The sequence below is a fragment of the Anomaloglossus baeobatrachus genome, chromosome 3 (genome assembly GCF_048569485.1).
Source record: "Anomaloglossus baeobatrachus isolate aAnoBae1 chromosome 3, aAnoBae1.hap1, whole genome shotgun sequence".
Classification (NCBI taxonomy): Eukaryota; Metazoa; Chordata; class Amphibia; order Anura; family Aromobatidae; genus Anomaloglossus; species Anomaloglossus baeobatrachus.
Window position 1 is genome coordinate 694,242,818 of NC_134355.1, and position 10,000 is coordinate 694,252,817.

Here is a 10,000-nt window from a genome sequence, read left to right on the forward strand (position 1 = left end):
CACTGGCCAAGCCCTCCTGTCACTGGCCGAGCCCTCCTGTCACTGGCCGAGCCCTCCCGCCACCGGCCGAGCCCTCCGCTACCGGCCAAGCCAACCCGGCACCCAGCGAGCCCTCCCGCCTCCGGTCGAGTCCTCCCGCCACTGGTTGAGCCATATTATCACCGGCCGAGCCCTCCCGTCACCGGCCGAGCCCTCTTGTCACTGGCCGAGCCCTCCCGACACCCAGCGAGCCCTTCCGTCACTGGCCGAGCCCTCCCGACACCCAGCGAGCCCTCCCAGCACCCAGCGAGCTCTCTTGACACTGGCCGAGTCCTCCCGGCACCCAGCGAGCCCTCCCGCCTCCGGCCAAGCCCTCTTGTCATTGGCCGAGCCCTCTTGTCACCGGCCGAGCCCTCTTGTCACCGGCCGAGCCCTCTTGTCACCGGCCGAGCCCTCCCGTCACCGGCCGAGCCCTCCCGTCACCGGCCGAGCCCTCCCGTCACCGGCCGAGCCCTCCCGTCATTGGGCGAGCCCTCCCGTCATTGGGCGAGCCCTCCCGACACCCAGCGAGCCCTCCCGGCACCCAGCGAGCCCTCCCGCCTCCGGCCGAGCTCTCTTGTCACTGGCCGAGCCCTCCCGTCACTGGTTGAGCCATATTATCACCAGTCGAGCCCTCCCGACACCGGCCGGCCCCTCCCGCCACCGGCCGGGCCCTCCCGCTACTGGCCGAGTCCTCCTGTCACACAGTGAGCCCTCTTATCACCAGCCGAGTCCTCCCGCCACTGGTTGAGCCATATTATCACCGGCCGAGCCCTCCCGCCACCGGCCGAGCCCTCCCGCCACCGGCCGGGCCCTCCCGCCACCGGCCGAGCCCTCCCGCCACCGGCCGGGCCCTCACGCCACTGGCCGAGTCCTTCTGTCACACAGCGAGCCCTCTTATCACCAGCCGAGTCCTCCCGCCACTGGCCGAGTCCTCCTGTCACCAAGCCCTCCCGCCACCCAGTGAGTCCTCCCACCACTGGTGAGACCTCCCGCCACTGGCCGAGCCATCCCGTCACTGGTCGAGCCCTCTTATCATTAGCCGAGCCCTCCTGTCACACAGTTAGCCCTCCCGTCACTGACCGAGTCCTCGCTTTACCCTGCGACCCTCACACCAATGTCCAAGCCCTCCCGTCACCCACCAAGCCCTCTTAACACCAGCTGAGACCTCCTGTCACCCAGCGAGCCCTCCTGTCACTGGCCGAGCCCTCCAGTCACTCTGTGACCTCTCCCGCCACTGGCCGAACCCTTACGTTAACCAGCAAGGCCTCCCGTCACCCAGTGAACCCTCCTATTACCCGCCAAACCCTCCCATCATCCAGTGAGCCCTGCCACCACTGGCCGAGCCCTCCCATCACCAGACGAGCACTCTTGTCTCCGGCCAAGATGTCCTGTCATCCCTCCAGTCATCGGCTGATACCTTCCGTCACTGGCTGAGCCCTCCTGTTATCCAGCGAGCCCTCCTGTGACCGGCCGCATACTCATGCCACCCAGCGAGCCCTCCAGTCATTGTCTTAACCCTCCCGTCACCGGCCGAGCCCTCCCGTCACCCAGCAAGCTTTCCTGTCATTGTTTTATCCCTCGCCGAGCTCTGCTATCATTTGCTCATCCCTCGCGCCAAAGGCCAAGCTCTCCTGTCACCCAGAGTGCTCTCCCGTCATTGGCTTAGTCCTCCCATCGTTGGTTTAGACCTCGCGTGTTCGGCCAAGTCCTTCGTGCCACCCAGCGAACTCGCCCGTATTTGGCTTAGCCCTCCTGCCACCCAGCGAGCTCTACAGTCATTGGCTTAGCATTTGCGTCACTAGCTGAGCCCTCAAATTACCCAGCGAACTCTCCTGTCACCCAGTGAGCTCTCCCATCATTGGCTTAGCCCTCATGTCCCCGGCCGAGCCCTCCCGTCATCGGCATACCACTCCAGTCACCCAGCGAGCTCTCCCGTCATTGGCTTAGCCCTCCCGTCATTGGCCAAGCCCTCCTGCCACCCAGCGGACTCTCCCGTCAGTGGCTTAGCCCTCCCGTCATTGGCCAAGCTCTCCTGCCACCCAGCGAGCTCTACCGTCATTGGCTTGGCCCTCCCGTCATTAGCCGAGCCCTCACGTCACCAGCCAAGCCCTTGTGTCACCCAGCGAACTCTCCCATCATTGGCTTAGCCCTCCCGTCATTGGCTGAGCCCTCATGTTACCCAGCGAGCCCTTGCGTCACCATCCAAGCCCTCGTGTCACTGGCATAGCCCGCCCGTCAACCAGCGAGCTCTTCCATCATTGGCGTAGCCCTGCCGTCACCCAGCGAACTCTCCCGTCATTGGCTTAGCCCTGCCATCACCCAGCGTGTCACCGGCCAAGTCCTCCCATCACCGTCCGAGTCCTCCCGTCAGCCAGCGAGCTCTACCGTCATTGTCTTAGCCCTTCCACCACCCAGCGCGCGCTCTCTAGTCATTGTCTAATCCCTCACGTCATCCAGTCTAGCCCTTGCGTCACCGGCTGAGCTCTTCTGTTACCCAGCGATCTCTCCCGTCATTGGCTTGGCCCTCCCATCATTGGCTTGGCCCTCCCGTCACCCAGCGAGCTCTCCAGTCATTGTCTTAGCTCTCGAGTCATCCAGTGAGCCCTCGCGTCACCGACCAAGCTCTTGTGTCACCAAGCGAGCTGTGATGTCATTGGCTTAGTCCTCCCGTCACCCAGTGAGCTCTCTCTTCATTGGCTTAGCCCTCTCGTCACCAGCCGAGCCTTCCCGTCAACGCTAGTGTCATCCTGTCTTTGGTTTAGCGCTCCCGTCACATGCCAATCCCTCCACGTCACCCAGAGAGCTCTCCTGTCACCGGCCGTGCCAACCTGTCATCCAGCGAGCTCTCCAGTCATTGGTTTAGATCTCCCACTAACGGCCGAGCCCTTCCGTCACCTGCTGCATCTCGGGGGCTTCATGTTTAGTCTCGTACATGTGTAGAGCCGCCCACCCCAGAGGCTGTGGATTCCATCATTTGTCTATAATGGAGATTTATAGATGGAGATTTGTGCACAGGACTCCGAGCACTGCTACATGTGTGTGGATACAAATCTAGTACTATAACTACATGTAGTGATACACATCTACTAATATCCTACGTGTAGTGATACACATCTACTAATATGCTACATGTAGTGATACACATCTACTAATATTCTACATGTAGTGATACACATCTACTAATAACCTACGTGTAGTGATACACATCTACTAATACCCTACATGTAGTGATACACATCTACTAATATCCTACATGTAGTGATACACATCTACTAATATCCTACGTGTAGTGATACACATCTAATATCCTACGTGTAGTGATACACATCTACTAATACCCTACATGTAGTGATACACATCTACTAATATCCTACATGTAGTGATACACATCTACTAATAACCTACGTGTAGTGATACACATCTACTAATACCCTACATGTAGTGATACACATCTACTAATAACCTACATGTAGTGATACACATCTACTAATATCCTACGTGTAGTGATACACATCTAATATCCTACGTGTAGTGATACACATCTACTAATACCCTACATGTAGTGATACACATCTACTAATATCCTACATGTAGTGATACACATCTACTAATATCCTACATGTAGTGATACACATCTACTAATACCCTACATGTAGTGATACACATCTACTAATATCCTACGTGTAGTGATACACATCTAATATCCTACGTGTAGTGATACACATCTACTAATAACCTACATGTAGTGATACACATCTACTAATAACCTACATGTAGTGATACACATCTACTAATAACCTACATGTAGTGATACACATCTACTAATAACCTACATGTAGGGATACACATCTACTAATATCCTACATGTAGTGATACACATCTACTAATAACCTACATGTAGTGATACACATCTACTAATACCCTACATGTAGTGATACACATCTACTAATAACCTACATGTAGTGATACACATCTACTAATACCCTACATGTAGTGATACACATCTACTAATACCCTACATGTAGTGATACACATCTACTAATAACCTACATGTAGTGATACACATCTACTAATAACCTACATGTAGTGATACACATCTACTAATAATCTACATGTAGTGATACACATCTACTAATATCCTACGTGTAGTGATACACATCTACTAATAACCTACGTGTAGTGATACACATCTACTAATAACCTACGTGTAGTGATACACATCTACTAATAATCTACATGTAGTGATACACATCTACTAATATCCTACGTGTAGTGATACACATCTACTAATAACCTACGTGTAGTGATACACATCTACTAATATTCTACATGTAGTGATACACATCTACTAATATCCTACATGTAGTGATACACATCTACTAATATCCTACATGTAGTGATACACATCTACTAATAATCTACATGTAGTGATACACATCTACTAATAACCTACATGTAGTGATACACATCTACTAATAACCTACATGTAGTGATACACATCTACTAATAGCCTACATGTAGTGATACACATCTACTAATAGCCTACATGTAGTGATACACATCTACTAATAACCTACATGTAGTGATACACATCTACTAATAACCTACATGTAGTGATACACATCTACTAATAACCTACATGTAGTGATACACATCTACTAATAGCCTACATGTAGTGATACACATCTACTAATAACCTACATGTAGTGATACACATCTACTAATAGCCTACATGTAGTGATACACATCTACTAATAATCTACATGTAGTGATACACATCTACTAATAACCTACATGTAGTGATACACATCTACTAATAGCCTACATGTAGTGATACACATCTACTAATAATCTACATGTAGTGATACACATCTACTAATAACCTACATGTAGTGATACACATCTACTAATAACCTACATGTAGTGATACACATCTACTAATAATCTACATGTAGTGATACACATCTACTAATAACCTACATGTAGTGATACACATCTACTAATAATCTACATGTAGTGATACACATCTACTAATAACCTACATGTAGTGATACACATCTACTAATAACCTACATGTAGTGATACACATCTACTAATAATCTACATGTAGTGATACACATCTACTAATAACCTACATGTAGTGATACACATCTACTAATAACCTACATGTAGTGATACACATCTACTAATAACCTACATGTAGTGATACACATCTACTAATAGCCTACATGTAGTGATACACATCTACTAATAACCTACATGTAGTGATACACATCTACTAATATCCTACATGTAGTGATACACATCTACTAATAGCCTACATGTAGTGATACACATCTACTAATAACCTACATGTAGTGATACACATCTACTAATAACCTACATGTAGTGATACACAATCTACTAATAATCTACATGTAGTGATACACATCTACTAATAACCTACATGTAGTGATACACATCTACTAATAACCTACATGTAGTGATACACATCTACTAATAATCTACATGTAGTGATACACATCTACTAATAACCTACATGTAGTGATACACATCTACTAATAACCTACATGTAGTGATACACATCTACTAATAACCTACATGTAGTGATACACATCTACTAATATCCTACATGTAGTGATACACATCTACTAATAATCTACATGTAGTGATACACATCTACTAATAACCTACGTGTAGTGATACACATCTACTAATAGCCTACATGTAGTGATACACATCTACTAATAACCTACATGTAGTGATACACATCTACTAATATCCTACATGTAGTGATACACATCTACTAATATCCTACATGTAGTGATACACATCTACTAATAATCTACATGTAGTGATACACATCTACTAATAATCTACATGTAGTGATACACATCTACTAATAACCTACGTGTAGTGATACACATCTACTAATAGCCTACATGTAGTGATACACATCTACTAATAACCTACATGTAGTGATACACATCTACTAATATCCTACATGTAGTGATACACATCTACTAATATCCTACATGTAGTGATACACATCTACTAATAATCTACATGTAGTGATACACATCTACTAATAATCTACATGTAGTGATACACATCTACTAATAATCTACATGTAGTGATACACATCTACTAATACCCTACATGTAGTGATACACATCTACTAATAATCTACATGTAGTGATACACATCTAATATCCTACATGTAGTGATACACATCTACTAATATCCTACATGTAGTGATACACATCTACTAATATCCTACATGTAGTGATACACATCTACTAATAATCTACATGTAGTGATACACATCTACTAATAACCTACATGTAGTGATACACATCTACTAATAACCTACATGTAGTGATACACATCTACTAATAGCCTACATGTAGTGATACACATCTACTAATAACCTACATGTAGTGATACACATCTACTAATAGCCTACATGTAGTGATACACATCTACTAATAACCTACATGTAGTGATACACATCTACTAATAACCTACATGTAGTGATACACATCTACTAATAGCCTACATGTAGTGATACACATCTACTAATAACCTACATGTAGTGATACACATCTACTAATAACCTACATGTAGTGATACACATCTACTAATAATCTACATGTAGTGATACACATCTACTAATAACCTACATGTAGTGATACACATCTACTAATAACCTACATGTAGTGATACACATCTACTAATAATCTACATGTAGTGATACACATCTACTAATAACCTACATGTAGTGATACACATCTACTAATAACCTACATGTAGTGATACACATCTACTAATAACCTACATGTAGTGATACACATCTACTAATATCCTACATGTAGTGATACACATCTACTAATAATCTACATGTAGTGATACACATCTACTAATAACCTACGTGTAGTGATACACATCTACTAATAGCCTACATGTAGTGATACACATCTACTAATACCCTACATGTAGTGATACACATCTACTAATAACCTACATGTAGTGATACACATCTACTAATAATCTACATGTAGTGATACACATCTACTAATAATCTACATGTAGTGATACACATCTACTAATAACCTACGTGTAGTGATACACATCTACTAATAGCCTACATGTAGTGATACACATCTACTAATAACCTACATGTAGTGATACACATCTACTAATATCCTACATGTAGTGATACACATCTACTAATATCCTACATGTAGTGATACACATCTACTAATAATCTACATGTAGTGATACACATCTACTAATAATCTACATGTAGTGATACACATCTACTAATAATCTACATGTAGTGATACACATCTACTAATAACCTACATGTAGTGATACACATCTAATATCCTACATGTAGTGATACACATCTACTAATATCCTACATGTAGTGATACACATCTACTAATAACCTACATGTAGTGATACACATCTACTAATAATCTACATGTAGTGATAAACATCTACTAATATCCTACATGTAGTGATACACATCTACTAATAGCCTACATGTAGTGATACACATCTACTAATAACCTACATGTAGTGATACACATCTACTAATAACCTACATGTAGTGATACACATCTACTAATAATCTACATGTAGTGATACACATCTACTAATAACCTACATGTAGTGATACACATCTACTAATAATCTACATGTAGTGATACACATCTACTAATATCCTACATGTAGTGATACACATCTACTAATATCCTACGTGTAGTGATACACATCTACTAATATCCTACATGTAGTGATACACATCTACTAATACCCTACATGTAGTGATACACATCTACTAATACCCTACATGTAGTGATACACATCTACTAATAACCTACATGTAGTGATACACATCTACTAATAACCTACATGTAGTGATACACATCTACTAATATTCTACATGTAGTGATACACATCTACTAATATCCTACATGTAGTGATACACATCTACTAATAATCTACATGTAGTGATACACATCTACTAATATCCTACATGTAGTGCACACACACGTATATTGGGGCACACACACACACGTATATTGGGGCACACACACACGTATATTGGGGCACACACACACGTATATTGGGGCACACACACACGTATATTGGGGCACACACACGTATATTGGGGCACACGCACGTATATTGGGGCACACGCACGTATATTGGGGCACACACACGTATATTGGGGCACACACACGTATATTGGGGCACACACACGTATATTGGGGCACACACACGTATATTGGGGCACACACACGTATATTGGGGCACACACACGTATATTGGGGCACACACACGTATATTGGGGCACACACACGTATATTGGGGCACACACACGTATATTGGGGCACACACACGTATATTGGGGCACACACACGTATATTGGGGCACACACGTCTGTGGGGCACACACACAGGTATATTGGGGCACACACACGTATATTGGGGCACACACGTATATTGGGGCACACACACGTATATTGGGGCACACACACGTATATTGGGGCACATACACGTATATTGGGGAACACACGTCTGTGGGGCACACACACACGTATATTGGGGCACACACACGTATATTGGGGCACACACACGTATATTGGGGCACACACACGTATATTGGGGCACACACACGTATATTGGGGCACACACACGTATATTGGGGAACACGTCTGTGGGGCACACACACACGTATATTGGGGCACACACGCACGTATATTGGGGCACACACACACGTATATTGGGGCACACACGCACGTATATTGGGGCACACACGCACGTATATTGGGGCACACACGCACGTATATTGGGGCACACACGCACGTATATTGGGGCACACGCACGTATATTGGGGCACATACACGTATATTGGGGAACACACGTCTGTGGGGCACACACACACGTATATTGGGGCACACACACGTATATTGGGGCACACACACGTATATTGGGGCACACACACGTATATTGGGGCACACACACGTATATTGGGGCACACACACGTATATTGGGGCACACACACGTATATTGGGGCACACACACGTATATTGGGGCACACACACGTATATTGGGGCACACGTATATTGGGGCACACACGCACGTATATTGGGGCACACACGCACGTATATTGGGGCACACACGCACGTATATTGGGGCACACACGCACGTATATTGGGGCACACACGCACGTATATTGGGGCACACACGCACGTATATTGGGGCACACGCACGTATATTGGGGCACACGCACGTATATTGGGGCACACGCACGTATATTGGGGCACATGCACGTATATTGGGGAACACACGTCTGTGGGGCACACGCACGTATATTGGGGCACACGCACGTATATTGGGGCACACACACGTATATTGGGGCACACACACGTATATTGGGGCACACACACGTATATTGGGGCACACACACGTATATTGGGGCACACACACGTATATTGGGGCACACACACGTATATTGGGGCACACACACGTATATTGGGGCACACGTCTGTGGGGCACACACACACGTATATTGGGGCACACACACACGTATATTGGGGCACACACGCACGTATATTGGGGCACACACGCACGTATATTGGGGCACACGCACGTATATTGGGGCACACGCACGTATATTGGGGCACACGCACGTATATTGGGGAACACACGTCTGTGGGGCACACGCACGTATATTGGGGCACACGCACGTATATTGGGGCACACACACGTATATTGGGGCACACACACGTATATTGGGGCACACACACGTATATTGGGGCACACACACGTATATTGGGGCACACACACGTATATTGGGGCACACACACGTATATTGGGGCACACACACGTATATTGGGGCACACACACGTATATTGGGGCACACACGTATATTGGGGCACACACACGTATATTGGGGCACACACACG

At 45.8% G+C, this 10,000-nt stretch overlaps 1 protein-coding gene across 1 annotated transcript in view; it reads left to right on the forward strand.

Moving 5' to 3' along the window:
* The window catches only part of LOC142297087 (DNA (cytosine-5)-methyltransferase 3A-like), a 271,093-nt gene that overhangs the window by 935 nt on the left and 260,158 nt on the right, over positions 1-10,000 (forward strand).